General features: G+C 38.4%; 1 protein-coding gene across 1 annotated transcript in view; it reads right to left on the reverse strand.

The window, feature by feature from the left end:
- Positions 1-19,317, reverse strand: part of LOC114474021 (long-chain-fatty-acid--CoA ligase 3-like) — a 78,420-nt gene extending 59,103 nt beyond the window's left edge. The window contains exon 1 of the mRNA XM_028463868.1: positions 19,065-19,317. The gene's annotated coding sequence lies outside the window, so the exon portion shown is untranslated. The remainder of the gene's footprint in view (positions 1-19,064) is intronic.
- Between the last annotated feature and the right edge of the window lie 285 nt (positions 19,318-19,602).

Here is a 19,602-nt window from a genome sequence, read left to right on the forward strand (position 1 = left end):
TCCATCATCTGTAGCAGCTGTAAACCTGTAATAACTTTGGCCAATGGAAAAAAATGAACCGTTTTATTTTTTTTTAAACCAATCACGTCTCCCTGTCTTTCTGCTCGTTCTCGATCCCTCGCATGTACGAGCTCACACTGAAAGCGAGTCACCGCTGACAAAGTTAAAACAGAGTTTTTGGTCACATTTTTTAACATATATAATGATAAAGTTTATTGTTTACTTATTTTGAATGAAACATGAGACAACAAACATTAAAAGCGATGAGCAAAGCTCCTCTTCTGCAGCAGCTGTGAGCATGCATGTGAGTGAGATGGAGCACAGGGAGGAGCTATCGGGGAGGCTACATTCAAAATCATGCTAGCTTTTGAAAATCAATTTTATTTAATTTATACATGGAAATGCAAAGTAGCACAAATTGTTTGATTCCCAACTTCTGCGGCCCATTTGAGGTCAAACACCAGCGAGACCCGACATCACTTGTGAACTGAGGAGGAAACGAAGTTAAAGAATTTATAAATAACTCTAAGATTCTGCTTAACTTTTATCGCTGCACCATAGAAAGTCTGCTTGTTACTCTATGACTGTGTGGTTCAGTAACATCACAGTCAAAGAAAGGAGAACTCTGAACAGGTGTGAGCTGTGAGCTGCCTGTTCTGGAGGCTCTCTATGATTGCAGAGCTCTGAAAATCATCAACAACTCTTCTGGTCCTGGCCACCCTGGTAAAGCCATGTTCCAGCTCCTTCCCTCCAGGAGAAGATATCGTCATCTTGCCACGTAAACAGCTTCTTCCCACAAGCTGTTATCAGGCTAAACCAAGCACTATGAAGGCTGTTCTTGCACTTTTTTCGGTGTATCGCTTTATTGTTGTATTTGAACTTTTACTTTGTTAATTTATGTTGGTGTTTGTTGTCGCTGTCTCTGGTCCATACTGGTGTATTTTTGCACAAATATTCCAATGTGGTTTCTTTTCACTGCAAATGGCAAATAAATTGAACTTGAACTTGACTTATTCGTCATAGGACACTTTTTCAATTTATTTTTCAATAGATTGTAAAATTGATTGAAAATTGTATTTTTTCACTTAATCTTTTTTTTCTTGTTATGTCAGATTATTTTAGATTGATTTCTGACCAATATATCGATAATTGCAGTATCGTCATATCGTGAGATAATCGTTATCGTGAGCTTTGTATCACGTATCGTGAGGAACCCAGAGGTTTCCACTCCTAGTTGTCAGTACAGTAACCGTATGAATAAACACTTTCTTTTCTTAAATTATCAGTTATTGCAGCAACACATCAGTGGGGGTGAACTGTCTACAACGGTTGAGAGAAGTTTGTCAAAGGAGTGGTGTCCATGAGGTACATCACCATCTGCTGTTAACAATGAGGTGCATTTTCAATGAGGAGCTGAAAAGAAGAGAAGAATGTAAACACGCGATCAACCGTAGAACACTGACACATTCTTTCCTCACCTCGGGGAAAGTTAAATAATGACTTTACAATGTATTCATATGCAGACTGACAAACTGTTTACTGCAACCTCCGGCAAATCACTCTATTTGACTAGTTCAGTAGAAGTTAAAATATCTGCCATGTGCTTTTCCAAAGAATAAAAGCATGTTAATGAAACCTTAAAACTAATACTAGACAAATTGGCATTGCCGCGACAATGCAAGAGGGAACGCGAAAAAGAATTGCCACTCCTTTGACTGTATGTGTTTATTGTCAATAAACACATACAGAGTTCAAAGTTCGCACACACTACCAAAAGCTAAGACAATTGTAGGCAGTACTCACAGAGGACTAACAGTTCAGTCATTGAGAATTTAACAGTTATTTAGAGTTATAGAGATTATTATTTAGAGCTACAGCTGCACATAGACGTCTGAGGGTAAAAGTACTACTTGTGGAAGCAAAGTAAAAAGTAAATGCTAAGCATTCCCACTACAAGTATAATTATAAGAAAGAGGAAGATTGTAGCAACATTTTAAGCTATAAATTGTGGCTCTAGCTGCAGAATTAAAGCTTTAATAAGAGCTTTCCTCAAAGTTCATGAGCAACAGCTGTCTAGTAGGTCTAATCAAGCACTCTCAGGTAGGGATGCACCAAAATGAAAATTTGTGACTGAGGCCAAATAAAAGAAAAACACGAGGCCGAATACTGAATATCTAATGCGTTTAGTGAGTTTTTCATTTTTTTTAATAGTGCATAAATAGCCTAGAAAACATTTTTAGACATGTTTTTTTAAAGAAAGTAAATGTTTATTGAATATTATGACATCTTTTAAATATTCCAGTAGCCTTTGCTTTTCAAAAAAAGCACAACAAAGTTTTTCATTTATATTAGCCCTTCAAATAAAACAAAACATGCATTCCCAAAAAAAATGATGACAACAATCACTTTATAATGGTTTTGCTACAGTGATTCACATCCCTTTAGCCTCATTCAGAGGGACAGAGTTGAAAAAGTTTTGTTTCCTTCCTCACTTGTTATTCCACATTTTGTAAAAACAAAGTCAGCTCCAAAGTTGGATTTTGCCCACGTTGGCAGGTGACGTCACCAAACATGCCTCCTAGAACTCCTAGAATCCCTCTCCAACTATCTAACAGCTAAAACAATCACTGCTGTTTAATATAGAATATATATTATACTTTATTGCCTTATATGTAAATGCAAACTGCACTACTGGATGCCCAAACTACACTACTTTTTCTGCTGCTGATTGTGTTGGGAATCACTGCTTGGAGCCATGGACCCATTGTTTACACACATCAGCTGTTAACACTCCGTGCTAACGCTACACCAGCCTATGCAGCGAGACCCGACATCGCTTGTGAACTGAGGAGGAAACGATGGGGATGTTTACGGATTTGTGGCTCACAGCGCTAACAATGGCGGACGATGGAGAGCGGAAAGGAGAAAGTCTGGCTGTGTTTATGTGTGAAAAGGAGGAGCTGCTGCTGCTCCTGCTCTGGTTCGACAGCAACGCGCACTTTTCTAACTCAAAACCACTGCATGTTGTTTGAGTGCGTCATTGCGTCACACACTACTATTCGGCCTTGCTTTTAACTTACTCCACCAAAGGCCGAATGTGGCTTTTTTTTGCAATATTCGGCCAAATATATTCGGTTACCGAATATTTGGTGCATCCCAACTCTCAGGATTGCATAAGCATCCAAATTTGCATAAAACCTTAAATTACATTACAAGTAAGAAAGTTAGCATTTACAAATTAGATGTTTTCATTGTCACTAAGGAGCAGAACTATTTGATCTTTGAATGGTGTAAATTGGTTAAGATTTGCATTAAGCATGAAAAACAGTCAAATAAAATATTTCAATAAATGTATTTTGTCTGAGTGCAACCTCTACAAATTACTTAGAATTGTAGATTAGACAGTAAAAAATTACAATATCGCCTATATCGATATACAGTAGTCCCTCACTATAACGCGGTTCACCTTTCGTGGCCTCTGTGTTTAGCAAATCATTTTTACAGCGTATGAACGCACATTGTATTCTGCGTCCTGATTGGCTAATGCTGCGTTCACCCACTAGCGACACATCCAACTGGGTGAGTTTCACTGCCTGCTGAAGTGAGTTGCTGTGCTCCTTTTTCTCCTCTCATCAACATAAACCACCAGTGAAAAAAGCCGGTATGATTAGCAGCTAATGCTATCCTAGCTCAGTGCTACAGAGAGAACTTTTACCTGCTACTACCACCTCCTCGCTGATTCTCCTCCACGACTAATCCTTCCTAGTCCAGTCCTGGTTATAAAGGGCGTGTCATACAGCTCCAGGTGGTCACACACAGCTTCTACTCCATGGCTGAATGGGTGAACAGACAAGTGTCCATGTTGATGTGATGTCATCGTCAACAAAGACTCTTACTGATCGCTAGCAGTGACTCTGAAGTGCTGTATGTTTGAAAACAGGTTTTATGTTTTAAAATCTATAAAAGTTTGAACTTGTGTTGTGTGTGGTGATGGGTTTTACAGCCTTAAAATGTATAATTGTAAAAAATAAAGCTGACTACTTCATGGATTTTGCCTATTGCGGGTTATTTTTAGAAGATAACGCCCTGCAATATATTATAATTAAAACAAATAATCTAAATATCAATTCACCCTCGGGTAGGCACTGCCTACCTTGCCTACCCTGACTACACGTCACTGGTACAAGTCCTACACTGGGTCACACTACAGAACTCACTCAAAAAGTGTTCATCTGCTCAAGCTAAAAATTCACAGTGTGCCTATAGAATTATTAAGGAACAATTGGTAAAAAGTTCTTAATTTTTTTTAAATTCCTGAAGATGTCCTGAAAGTTTGTTGAAATGACATGGAATGACCCATACACGTTTACAACACTCCATGAATCAGTAGGTTGAAGTGTATGAAACTATATGTGTGGGATTTCCTTTTCGAGCCCAAGAATCCTGGTCATGTAATACATTTACTTCAAACAACCCACAATATAATGTTGTTAGAAGATGGAGAGTATTCTCTTTGTTAGCATTGTGCAAACCTGTCAAGTATCCCGTTTTGGCCGGGAAACTCCCGTATATAACCCCTTTTCCCGCCATCTCCCCGCATTAGTATTTTGCTGTAAATATCCCGTATTTTAATGTATTAATAATTAAAAGATGCCTTACTAAACTGAACGCCGTCACTAGCCTCGCGAGAACTTCCACCTGAAATGGCCTGAGTGGCAGTTCTCGTGAGATTAGTGCTGACAGCGGCAACAAACCTGGAAACAACTCAGAACAGAGATGATGAATGAAGACGTTCTAGTGAAAAACCAAAGAACTGGTGTAAATACGTTGTAAAATGAGACAAAGTTTATCTTCCTAAAGACCATCAGGATGTGACACAGTTACACGTTCTATTAGATTAATAACTGATATTATAACGTCTACCACCACGTAAGTCACCATTAAAAATCAGCCAATCACAAGCTCCACAAATATAAACTGTGTTAAATGATGTAAAGTCTGTCTATTAAGTCATTAGTGAATATCAGAGAACTATATGAGTGAGCATGAGAAATTATAAAAAAATATCTAATAAAAATAAAATGATAATGTCTAACGTAAAGACGAACAATGTGAAATTAACAGTAAATATGTGTTGACTTGTATATAACTGTAAGTATATTAAATAAACACATGTGCTTCATATACACATTTATGTTTTTATTTAGGCTGTTTTATAATTTAGGAATTAGGGCTGGGTGATATATCGAGATTCAAGATGTATCGAGTTTTCTATTTTGGCGATATAGAAAACTATAATAATTCATATAGCAATATATATATACAGTATATACTTATTATAGCTTATTATGTATATACGATACTAGTTTTAGGAGTCGCTGCTTTTACTCCTCAGAACAACATGTAAAGCTCAGTTAGATGATTAATGAGTGTCACATATTGATCAGCTGTTTGTTAATAAATGTCCCTGTGTAGCATTTAGCATCAGCATATTTAACCCAGAATTGTTTTTCTGGTCAGACTTTATTTGATAAAATTATCTAGATTTATATCATATATCATCATTTTGAGAAAATATATTCAGATATGAGTTTTTGTCCATATTGCCCAGCCCTAGTAGGAAATTTCACAGCATTTCAATGTTAATAAAGGTCGAGCTACCAGATTCTAATCACATTATGTATTTAGTAAGTGGTTGACAAGTGGGTATTTTACATTTCTTATACACCTATATTAAAATATAAGAGATACTGGAGCTTGGTGGGGGGGTGGGACGGCTCATAGTGGGCGTCAGAAAATTTCTCTTGTTTTCAAATCCAAAACTTGACAGTTATGGCATTGTGTGACTGATGAGCTGTAGGAAATAGTTAGAAAGCACGACACCATTGACTATGTAGTACGTACCTTGCTCTACTTGTTCATTTGTTTTTTGCTTCAAGACATTATTACCATCACTTCATTTCAGACCTAAAACGCCCGTGGGCACGTTTTAAACAGGGTTTACTTATTTGGTTGAGTGTCAAATGACAGCAGACGAGCAGCTAAAGTGTGGAACTCCCTAAAGCCTATACTCCACCCTTTAGTTTGTGACAGTTTTGAGGCAATAAGTGATTCTAAAAAGCAGTAAAGACAGAGAGAGCAGGATCACTTTCTGCTTGTAGGAACTCATGACTGGAAATTAACTGCAAAAGGAGAAATTTAAAAAGATGTTGATCTGACCACCTGACCAATGAACTTCAACACACCAGCTACTGTACGTCAAATACTTTGTTACTGCTTTAAACTAGTAGGGATGGGCAATATTGACTAAAAAATTAATTAATTAATTTCTGGTATTATCACGATAACAATAAAAATCACGATAAATAAAATCTATAAAAATGTAAAAAATTCACAACTTCACAACAGGTTCCTTACAAACACAAATAAATCTGAATACATCATCACTAGACACATTAAAAAAGGCAACAATAGCTGCTGACTGAAAGAGCTCATGGGCTGATATTTTATGGACTATATTGTATGTAATTAATTTCTTTCAACACTTGAAATGAAATTATTTTCTAAAAAAAAAAGCATATGAAAAGCACAAATAACTCCAATAGTGTTTTTACTGCTGATGAATTTTGTTTATTTTATATCTGTTAATGATTACTATATCAGATTATTACAAGTTATGGTTGATAAATTTCTCTGATTTCCTATAATTAAACCAGATCAAGTTGATGATTTAATCATTCAGTATATTTATGTGTAATAATCTCAATAGTTACATTAGTCTAATGGGACCAGCTTTGTCTGTGAACACGTGAAATATAATTAAAAAAATTGTGTTTCACAATGGCCTGGGAACGTCTCGGGGTCCCCCCGGAAGAGCTGGAGGAAGTGGCCGGGGAGAGGGAAGTCTGGGCCTCCCTACTGAGGATGCTGCCCCCGCGACCCGGAAACGGCTAAGCGGGAGAAGATGGATGGATGGATGGTGTTTCACAAGTTGGGAAGGATGATTAGTGACATTAGTATTTATGCTAACATTTATTTCACACAACGTGTGACATGTTTAGTTTTTATTCTTCCATACGTGTTAAATCTGATCATAAACAAATCAGTGGTTCTCTGTGGTTTTATGACAGTAAGACGTGTTCTTTTAATCGTTTTACTTGGTCTAATATTCCTTATATGGAGTGGTTAGCGTTAGCTCTTAGCCCAGTGTGTTGGTGTGTTAGCGTAGCATAGTTAGCTTTAGTTGAGTTTCCAGTTCATAACCGTTGCTACAGGTTCATCTCTGTCATCTTGTTGGATGATTGTCTGGTTTTAACCAAGTAGTGGTTCATGATGTATCACAGCACGGCAGCTTCTGGTCGCTGTGACAAGCACCTCACACACAGACGGCGATGCGTGAGGGGGGCGTGGGAATGCAATCCGTGGAGGCTTCGCGGCAGAGCTTCCGTAAACAACGTTCTGCTCCAGAGAATAATGAGTTGTTGATAAAAAAACAGGGGCAGTTTTGGCCCGTGGAACAGGTTTTTTAGGGACATTCTTGGCTAAATTGAGGGACAAATGGCCTGTGGCCCTCGCTAATTCCAGACATGGGAATTTATTTTTTATATTGTGAGATGATATTCTTACCGGTGAGAATGTTTTTGATGATAAATCATTTATTCCTTTTTTTTTTCTGTTCTCTCCCCGTAGTATGTAGATACTAGGGGTGGGAACCTCTGGGTACCTCACGATACGATGCAATACGCGATACAACGCTCACGATAACGATTATTATTATTATGACAATACTGCGATTATCGATATATTGGTCAGAAATCAATCTACGATAATCTGACATAACAAGAAAAAAAAAAGATTAAGTGAAAAGAAGTGTCCTATGAACAGTGACACTATTTTAATGGAACATTTCTGTAAATAAGTGATAAGTGCAATATTATTATTGGTTCCTTCAACAAACAGTGATAACATTTTTGTGAAGACGTACCTGCACATTTTAGTGAAAAAACAGAAAAGGTTTTGAAAATAATAAAATAAATCTTAAATCAAAAAAACAAAAAAAATGTTATATTATTTTTTAATCGATACTTAGCGCGAGCATATCTATAATTGATTGTCCAAAAAATATCGTGATATATCGCCGTAGCAAGATATTGTCACACTCCTAGTAGATACAGAGATCTGGTCGCTTGGTGCGAGGGTCCGGTGGCCTCCCCCTCTGGACATTTTTAAACTGTTTAATTCATAACAGTGGTTCTCAAACTTGTTCTGCTCACGTACCCCCTTTCTCTTATTTCTGAATCCAAGTACCCCTTTTTCCAGCATCAACAGTTTGCTCAGAATACTATAACAACTATAGAGCATAATATTGGAATGAATGAAAAATAACAGACATTTTAAAGAATCAAACTTTGTAAATAGGTGGAAAGAAACATTGTTTAGTCCCTCCTGTATAGATTTTTATCATTTCCTTGCATTTTCAGTTCATGTTCTAATCAAGATCATTTTGTGAATTTTGTTGTTTGTCTGTTGTTTTTATTATTCAGTATATTTCTCTCTTATTTTCTGTGTTTTTGTTGTCATTTTTGTGTGGCGTTAGTATTATTTAAATTATTCTCTGGTTTTGGTGTCATTTTCCTGATTATTTAGAGCAAACAAAAGCAGCACAAGTTGTCATTTCAACTTAAAAAGCTGCTAAATTACCTAAAAAGCAGCTAAATAATGTAAAAATCCGGCTGAATGTTTCACTCCAGTAGAAAACAATGGGATGTTTACAGGCAGTGGGGCCATGTGACATCATCAGTCAGGTGATTTCAAGATGGAGGCACACAGGCTCTGAAACTGTAAAGTAGTCCCACTTTTTAAAAGGCAAATAAATGAATATTGTGCAAAAATAATGTGTTTTGTTAGGCATAGATCTACTATTAATTACATTTCAAAGATTTTAAGCCAAACTTGTAAAAACAGTGGAGGATCTCTTTAAGATTATTCAGCACTCACAACTATCAACATTTATTGTGGAGGGGTTCTCTCACTGTGTCTACATAATCATCATTTCTCACACGTTGCATATGTTACATTACAATTGACCCACACTAGCCAAATATTCTGAACTTTAGGTGTCTAACGTGCATTGGCCAGGCGTGGATTGCCACAGTACTTGACACTATACTGTAAGTTTTAAAGCAGACCGCAAAATGAAAATACATTACTTTTAGTTCAACTATTTGCATATGAAAGTTGTTTTTTAGCCGCTTACCACCAAAGTCCAAATGAACGAAAACTCATTATGTATTGCATCACAGCAACACAATATTTCAACAACCAAATAACAAGAGCAGTGGCAATGTGCAATCAAATCCTTGCTGAGTGGATTTAAAGCAGCTTTGCAGGCAGCTTTTATTCACTGGATTAATTGGGTAATATGGTTCCATGTTGGTGGGGTGAGCTGGAGCGTTCTTCCTCCTGAGACGGTGTGAATGGGGTCTTTTGTGTGCTGACGTCACTGTGCTTACACTCACTCAGCTGAGCAGTCACACCATAACACCAGGGGTTGGCATGTGTGTGCGTCTGCTGAAACCATGAAACCATGCATTATTACTGAGTGTGGCTATGTGATTGTATAGTAGGGCTGGCACCAAAATTCATGTCTCGATATTTTTTCTCAGAATGGTGATATACGATAAATCTCGATCATTTTATTTCAACTACAGTCTTACCAGAAAGACAATTCTGGATTAAATATCCTGATGAAAAATACCACACAGGATAAAATAACATCACAGTGCTTAAAGTTTGGTATAAAAAAAAAAAAAACTTGTGCGTGTATCATAAGGCAAGGCAAATGAATTTGTATAGCGCATTTCATACACAAGGCAACTCAATGTGCTTTCCATGATAAAACATTCAATAGTTTAAAATCAATAAGAACATTTAACATCATCAGTAAAAATCAATTAAAATCATCAACATGACATCAACAACATGACCAAAAAATCTCTCTCTCAATCATACGCAGTAGAGAAAAAAAGTGCCTTTAACTTTGATTTAAAAATGTTCACATGTGATGCTGACTTCAGCTCTGCTGCAGTTTGTTCCACTTCTTTGCAGCATAACAACTAAACACAGCATCACCATGTTTACTGTGAGCTCTGGGCTCCACTATCTGATCTGTGTCCATAGATCTGAGAGACCTGCTGGGTTCATACCTGACTAACATGTCACTGATGTATTCTGGACCAAACCCATTCACACATTTATAACCAGCAGCAGAACTTTAAAGTCTATTCTGAGGCTGACTGGGAGCCAGTGTAAAGACTTTAAAACTGGAGTAATGTGCTCTGACCTCTTTGTTCTGGTTCAGACCTGAGCTGCAGCGTTCTGAACCAGCTGTAGATGTTTGATGAAGACCATTACAATAGTCCAGTCTGCTGGAGATAAAAGCATAGACCAGTTTCTCCTGATCTTTCTGAGTCATTAAACCTTTCACTCTGGAGATGTTCTTTAGGTGGTAGAAGATGTTTTTGTGATAGATTTGATCTGATGCTGAATGTAAGTTCTGAGTCAATCAGAACACCAAGGTTTTTGACTTGGTCTTTATCTTCTAAAGATCGAGACTCAAGATAATTGCTGACAGCAGTCCTCTTTTCCTTGTTACCAAAGACAATCACCTCCGTCTTGTCATGGTTTAGATGAAGGAAGTTTTCACTCATCCAGCAGTTTACTTTTTCTAAACAGTCACACAACACCTCAATGGGACCATAGTCATCTGGGTTCAGTGATAGATATAGTTGTGAGTCATCTGCGTAGCTCTGGTAATCAACCTTACAGTTCTGTAAAATTTGTCCTAAAGGAAGCATATAAAGGTTAAACAGAAGAGGTCCAAGAACAGATCCCTGAGGAACCCCACAGGACAATGGTAATCTGTCAGATTCAAAGTTTCCAATGCTTACAAAATAACTTTGCTCCTCCAAGTATGACTTAAACCATTAATTTAACATTTAGTCCAACCCATGTTTACAATCTATGTAACAAAATTGTATGATCTACAGTATGAAATGCAGCACTTAGATCCAATAGAATGAGAACAGATACTTTTCCTGAATCAGTGTTCAACCTTATGTCATTGATCACTTTGATCAGATCAGTTTCTGTGCTGTGATGAGAACCAAAACCTGACTGAAATGTATCAAATATTTTGTTGAATGTTAAGAATTGACTCAGTTGGTTGAAGACCACCTTCTCAATGATCTTGGCCATGAATGGAAGGTTCTGATTGGTCTATAGTTAGCCAGTATAGAGGCATCCAGTGTTCTCTTTTTTAACAGCGGTTTCACAGCAGCTACTTTCAGGGATTTTGGTACGGTGCCTGATTGGAATGAGCAGTTAATTATCTGACACAAATCAGTGACAATTGACTTTACAACAGTTTTAAAGAAGTTTGAGGATATTGTGTCAAGGCAGCACGTTGATGGATTCAGCTGCTGAATAGTCTCCTCTATTGTTTTTGGGTTCACTGTAATAAACTCTAACATTGTAGTTGACTCATCCCTCAGTGGTTGAAGCTGGTTTGTTCTGATGTTTGACCTTATTGATTGTATTTTTAAATTGAAATTAACAGCAAATTCATTGCATTTTCCAGTTGACAGTAATTCATGGGCTATCTGATCTGGGGGGGTTGACAACACACGGCCCCAAAAGTAAATGCACAAAACAACAGAAAAAAATACAGGAAATGACCACAAAAACACAAATTAACAAAAAAATACAAAAAAGAAGAACATACACTTAATCGGAAAACAAAATACACAAAAGGAGAAAAAATGCACATTGTGACAACAAAAATACACAAAAAAATGTACACACAAACAGAGAAATACACAAAAGAACAACAAAAATACAGAAAAGGACACAAAAAGAGTGAAAAATACACAATGGGACATAGAGATGTAACGATTAATCGTAAGGCAGTTAAAAATCGATTCATAGGTATCACGGTTGATATCGATTTTCTGAAAATTGAATCGCAGTACTTTTTTTAACCAGCAGAGGGCGCTATCCACAAGTGTAGGCGGCGGGCGGACTCTGCTAATACTTTCTTTCTGGCTGCCTTCTACTCTTAAATATGTTAATAAATGATTCATTACCCCTTTAGCACCTAAATAATATCTGTAATATTACTTGAATCTCTGTAAAAGTCACGTTTTTCTATTAGCTCTGTCTGCTAGCATAGCTTTTCTTCTTCACTGCAAGACATCTGCATGCCAACCGACCACTGTGTTAACAGCGCCCTCTGCTGGTCCAAACAAATATGATGTAAATCAGTGTAATCACGGTTTTTTTTTTTTAAGTCCAATTGTTAAGGCACAAAATACATTTTCAGTTGCACTTTTAAAAGAAAAAGAACTATTATGCAGTTTTGCATTGTTTATTATAGAACCAGAATTTAAATTAATAGGCTTCATTTTCATTTGTATTATTCCTTTATTTATTTCATTCAAGATTTATTTTTAGTTAAATTGCATTGTCTTGAATTGTTTATCAAGGAATTCTTTTGACAATGAAAAATAAAAGGAAAATACTACAGTATTTTCTAGTTTTTTTCCCAAAAAAAAAAAATTTGTCTACAGTCCCATTTTGTAAAATAAATCGTGAGAGAATCGTATCGTGAACCCAGTATCGTGAATCGAATCGTATCGGGAGTTGAGTGAATCGTTACATCCCTAATGGGACAACAGAAATACATGAAAGAACACAAATAATGAAAAAGACACAAAAGGAGAAAAAATACACAATAAGAAAAGAAAAACTAAAAAAAAAAAAAAAACATACGTAACAAAAATGACACAAAACAACTCAGAAAAACATCCAAAATTACCATAAAATACACAAAAAACAAGAAAAATACATAGGACAAAAAAATACTCAATGGGACACTTTTGGCTTATTCTCCTCTTAGGGACAGCACGTGTGAGTGAGTTCTGTAGTGTCGCTTGTCTAGGGAAAGGTCTAGGTCAGGACAAACTCAGAAATCCATCTAACTGTGTCGTCCATGAGAAGTAGCAAAAACAGTGACTCCTAAAATAAGTATTTGATACGAAATAAGCTATAAAATAAAAATATAGAAATATAGGCGATATTGTAACTTTCTATATCACCTAAAATAGAAAACTCAACATATCCAGGCCCACTGTGTAGGTGAAAGTACATTTGGGTGGATTACACAAATCAGATTGTGGTTTATTGGCTTTGGTGTGCTCATTGTGAAACGTGTTATTACCACACCAGTAACAAACTACTTAAAAGTTCAATTCATGAAATACTCACCTGATTTGTAAAGACTTAAACAAAAAGATTACATATTTATGACAAAGCTGCCTGAAATAAAATAAAGATTTTTAGACTGAATTTAATTTCTATTGTTATAACATCAATCAATAACGTATAAATGTGCTTCAAAATATAAATTGCTTATTTATAGAGCACGACTGATATGGGAACTTGGGCCGATGTCGATACCAATATTAGGGTTTTTACAAAACTGATATCAGCCAATATATCTGTTGCTATATGAAATGAGAACATTGATGAATGCAGGAGGATATATACTGTTTTAATTCTTACAATACACAAACTATGATTCAAAACAAAGAAGCAGAACTCTACTAAATTAAAATTAAAAAAAACTTCAATTATTAACTCAACATAAAGAGTGAAAAAGCCTCTGAAGAATAAGAAAAGGCCAAGTTGTGCAAACTGTATTTAAGAAATACAATGTATTGTCCTCATTGTGTGGTGGGGATTAATCACTTAAGCCAGTCTGGTGACAGTGATGTTGCTAGGTACGCGTCCTGCGTCCCTGACGCATAACAATCTAAAAGGACGCAGTAAATCCACTATCCATGCGTCCCAGGGACGCACCTCATTTTTCCCATGAAAAACGATACATTGTGAACAACAACTTATGTTTAAAATCACAGTAACTAGCAAAAGAAACGTAGCCGTCAGCGAACCCCTTTACGCATTAACTTAGCGCAGACATGATCCCAATGAGTACATGCTAGTTTAGCCAACTAGCCATTATGAAGTGAACCGCCCTCCCCCCTGAAAGCTCGGTCCGTTTTTCGTGTAGCGCAGCAATGCTCTGTGAAAACGTGATCAACTTTAATCATCTTCACCTGCTCAGTGTTTGAACTGTTGTGTCTGGTTAACTAAGAATAACTCAGTCCGTGTTTTAGTTCTTTTTATTTCAGCCTTTTGTCCGTGTCTATAGCTACACATTCAGAGTCAGCTAGCTACCTCAAGTACAAACGTTTCAATGGGAACTTCCAGTTTACAAAATAAAAGTCTGTTGGAACAACGTTATTAGAATGTTACATTCGAACAACATCTCATCAGAGCTACAGAAGATAGGATCATTTAAATTAGGTTCATTTAAACTAAGTTGATCAAAACCTAATCATTAAACCTGATCAGATTCAGTAAATCATTGATCCCTGAGAGGAAATTGGGTGACATTAATGCTGTTCTCATACATCTTTATATGACATATAAGATGCAGCCAGGCCAGCAGAAAGAGCAGGGGCCAAGGGGGCCAGCTGCCCGCCCCCACCCCCCACCCACCCACCCACACCCAAGCAACCGACCCCCCGAGGGGAGGGCCCAGACAGCCCCCCGCCCGAGACCCTAGCAGAGGAGCCAAGGCCCACGCCCAGCAGATGGCCAGAGCCGCGCCGAATGGGCAGCCGGCGGGCCCAGAGCCAGCAGGGACTGGACCCCAAACCAGAAGGATGCGGAACGGAAGCAGCACCGAGAGCAGCGCCCCCAGGGACGACGACCAGGCCCATAGTCGCCGAGGGCACCAAGGGGAGCACCCCAGGTTTGCGCCAGATCTCCTTTCCTTGATGCCGCCCGCGCAATGAGTCCTAGACAGCCCACCCACCAAATGGCCCAGCCACATCCGCAGGCATGGTAGGGCACGGCCCGCACCACCCGCCCCAGAAGACCAGACGGCCAGGCCCACCGGACCCCAAGGGCACCACCGCAGGACAGGGAACCCCCAAGGGCAAGCACCCGGGCCAAACCCCCGTGGGGGGCGACCACCCACCCCAGCCCACGAACCGGCCACAACCCAGCAGGACGGCACAGCCCCAGACGGCGCAAGAACAGCAGCCAAGGCCCCGCCCCCCACCGGACAGCGCAAGTCATGGGGCAATGCCCCCCCCGGCGCAAGAGCGACCGGCGGCCGCCACTGTGGGACAGAGGCACCCCAATGGCACACAACCGATGCGGAGCAGCATCCCCCAGCCAAAGGCGCAGAACCCACCCACCCAGTCCGCAGATCGCAGGCCGCCCCGGACCCACACGCCGCGAGGTGCGCCCCCAAGGCAACCAGGAGACAAGACAAGCGCCAAGCCCCAACCGTAGGGAAGGTGCACCCCCACGCCCCACCAGGCCAGCACCGCCCAGAGAGACCCCGCAAAGAGAGCCCCCAGCAATATCCCTCCACGCCCCCCAGAAACCCACCGCCCCGCCACCCCTGACCGCACCCTCCCGATCTCTACACAGTGGCCCAGCCATCAACAGAGGGGCCGGTCCCCCACCCAACAGGCCCAAATGTGTGAAGCTACCCACCACCCTGTTATGGTGCTATCCCCTGAGTGAATGTGTGTGTTTAGTGAATGTATGAAGTGCTATTAAAAAAGGTGGATGGAGGGGAGCGATACATTTTGAACATACATGAATATATCTGCTAGTTATAGCCATATCAGACAACCATTAAAAGAGTTTAACACTACAATTTAATAAATAGAAAAATATAAGAAATAGAAAGAAATAAAAAAATTTTATTAGAGACCCATTGAATTTCCCATGGACCCACTCAAATCACCACCTGTGGGTTCCGGGGACTCACTACATTTAAAACCTATCAACATCACTGGTGTAGTGAATGAGATTAGAGTGTAGTGTGGTGTCTCGTATATTCATTTATGGTTTTATATCAACACAATGAGGCACGGATAATTTGTCATTCCCTGTATTTGTGATTCATTTTTTTTTGCAAATAGTTGTACAAAATCGCCTGAGACATTGCTTCCATTTCACTGTAAATGTATAACTGTGTTGTTTGATTCATATGTATATAAGTTTTTGAAATATACAGTTTAGATTTGCAATACAAGCAATAAAAATGATTTGTTAAAAATGTTTGTGACTTTTATAGTAAAAAAATCTAACTTTATCCCACTCAAATTTGAGTTTTTACAGTGGTTTTAGCTCCACTGCGTTAATACAGTATGTCATATTAAAGAAAATACTTCAGAGTCACATTTGTGAGGTTCGTCTGAAAAAAATGATACCAAACAAGACAAGGTTTATGGATTTCCTTATATGAAATAAAAAGGTAAAATCAAACGTAGTGGAAAAAACAGCAAAACCGCCTTAGGCTCCAGAGGGTTAAGGAGCAGCCACCCAACTCATTGAATAACCTAATGCCTACAAAAGTCAGTTTGTGTTGGGAAGTACAACACCTGTGGGACTGGTGTGACTGGTGGGACTGGTGTGACTGGTGTGACTGGTGTGAGTCGCCAACCCAATCGTAGCGATGAGGAGATTAGATTGTGTTCTAAGTTAAACTTTGATTTGACTATTTGTTCCATACTGTCATTTTCACTCACTTTTTAAACCAAACTACAATACTTTAATAACTATCTAATAGAACTAATAATCAAATATGCTACATTGCAATAATTTGGCTTTAAACTCACCATGTACATGACTTTAAAAAAAAATTATGCATAGTTTTACAATGTGTTGCTTTTGGACAGTATTTAATGAGACTTAGAAGACTTTTGTATTGTGTTGTGTAAGAACACCTATTCTGTAACAGTGTTATATAAATCATCAAAAAATACAACAATAATAATAATCATATTATTACATTTTAATTTAATATAAGCCCCCTTCTGCACTCTTGATTCCTATTTTAAACATTTTGAATTGACTGGGTTTACTGATTGGCTGCTGACGGCCCATGTAGAAAACAATCCATACAGAAAATGCAGCCATAAGGAGCCGTTCAGTGCACGCTCACATTGAGGGCAGTAGTAAAGGAAGAAGGTGCTGAGCTCAGCGATAGAGCGTACACGCTCATCAGAATCAGCATGGAGGGACTAGAAGTGATGGACTATGATACCAGGCCAGATGTTCAGCTGCGGTTCTCCCAGAGCAGGGGTCTGCACCCTGTGCTGGTTAAATACGCATTCTTTATGTGTGGCAAGAAATGAGCAATTAGAATGTGTTACGTTACGATACGTTATCAAATTCAGCTTACACAAGTCACCACAGAATACATGAATGAATGAATGAATGTATGGGAATTTATGGGGCACAAAGCGCCCAACGCACACAGGATTTATCAGCTGACTAATGTAGGTCAGTCTATACTTTTCCTATAGGATGTCATCGGCTAAATGAAAGGATTACGTCGATGCCTAAATATTCTCTCTCCTGTCAGCCAGGTGTGGACTGGCCCTCTGCCATACTGGGCATCGTCCCGGTGAGATAGTGGAGGCAGACATGGTAAAAGGTGGCCAAAAATGGTCCAAAAGTGGCAAAAACATGGCAAGAAAAGAATAAAAAAGTGACTAAAATGGGCCAAAAGAAGTCAAGAGTGGCCAAGAAATGGACAAATAAAGAGGAAACAGGTGGAATGTAATGGCAAAAGTTAGCTTAAAGAACTTAAAGAAAGGACAAAAACTGGATTAAAGTGTCAAAAAAAACTTGCAAAATGTACAAAATATCTGAAAAAAGGGATATTTATTAGCAAAAGGATGCTACAAAAATAGGACAAAGGAAGTAGCAAAATGACCAAAGGAAATCGGTTAAAAAAAATCACAGAATGATCCTCCTATTCTTGGGCAGGTCGTTTTATAAGAGAACTGACTGGTCACAACGTTAATGAATTAAAAACCAGAACAAAAATGTATTTGTCCCAGACCTGTTTACAGTCAAACTCCAGTGAACAATGCACACACAACTATTTTGCCTATGCACACTTTCAATTTCACTAAAGGCAAATGTAAGAAGTCGTCCGACTTCTACTGATGGTTGCTTAAAAAAAAAAGACTCCACAAACACACAAAAATAACTTGAAAATATACAAAGAATGACAAAAATACATAAAAGCAGCATGACTCCAAAACCATGCAAAACTACGAAATGACACAAAAAGGACAGAAAAATACACAAGAAACAACAAATATACACAAACTATTTAAAACAACAAAGCTACGCATAACACAGATACCCAGAACATAAAAAACACAAACAAAAAGACACCAAAACCAACAAAAGTACAGAAAAATGACAGTTAGTATACACAGAGATAATAAATTAGAAAAATAAAACAAAGATATCAAAAACAGCAAAAATACAAAAAAAAAATAAATACTCCAAATACACACACAATGACAACAAATACACACAAAAATGACTGGAAAATATACAAAGAACAACAAAAATGCATAAAAGCAGCAAGAATACACAATAAGGAAAACAGAAATGACAACAAAACCATGCAGAACAACAAAATGACATAAAAAGGACAGAAAAATACACACAAAAAAAAAACAATATCTACAAAACCACAACAAACATACACACAAATGACAAAAATACAATATACTCAGAATAACATAAAAACACAAAAAATACACCAAAAATAAAAAAAAAAAAACAGTATAATTACAGAATGATACACAAGAAACGACAAAAATACACAAAAAAAAACAACAAGCTGTATAAAAAATTATTCCAAAAACACACAAAATAACAACAAGTGTGCACAAAGATAACGAGGAAAAATACACAAAGGACAAAATACTGTATATATATATATATATATACACACAAAACCTTTTGTCGTTTCCTGTGTTAATGCTCAGGTTGGTCATTATTCTAAATGCTGACATCAATATTGATAATGTGTTCAGACACAATCACGTGTGTGTGTGTGTGTGTGTGTGTGTTACCGTCACCTATTCACTACAAACAGGAGGAAAACTTACCGGCTGCTGCTGGACCAGTGACCGGGGAAAGACGCGTTAAATCCAGGGAAAGTCCTCCCTAAAGAGGTTCGGTTCCCGGTGCTTTAAGCCCACAGTGAGACAGTGAGTGAGGGACTTTATGCAGCACGCACGCGCTCCCATAATGCCGCGCAGTCCGCGGTGCTGTGAGCGTTGTGATTGGACCCGCGGAGGTGGCGCGTGCAGGGGGCTGGCCCCACACGGACGGGGTTCTTCTTATAGTCACGAGGGAAACTTTCTCACTTTCTCAGCGGCTGCTTTAAAACTTTTAAAATGACCAAAACATGTAGAGCAGACATGAGCAACTGCCCCCCGGTGGACATTTAATCTTTGTGCTTCTGAGAATCGCAGCACCTTTGGGGTTACATTTCTGGATAATGAATGGCTAAGGATTCTATCAGTCAATGGAAAAATGTAAAAGTAAACTCACACAATGTAAGATATTGCAAAGGTATCATTGGACTCCAGAGATTACGTAGGGCAGGTCTTATAAACAATGCATTGTGTTGGAAATGTCACA

This window comes from Gouania willdenowi, chromosome 13 (assembly GCF_900634775.1).
Source record: "Gouania willdenowi chromosome 13, fGouWil2.1, whole genome shotgun sequence".
NCBI classification, from domain to species: domain Eukaryota; kingdom Metazoa; phylum Chordata; class Actinopteri; order Blenniiformes; family Gobiesocidae; genus Gouania; species Gouania willdenowi.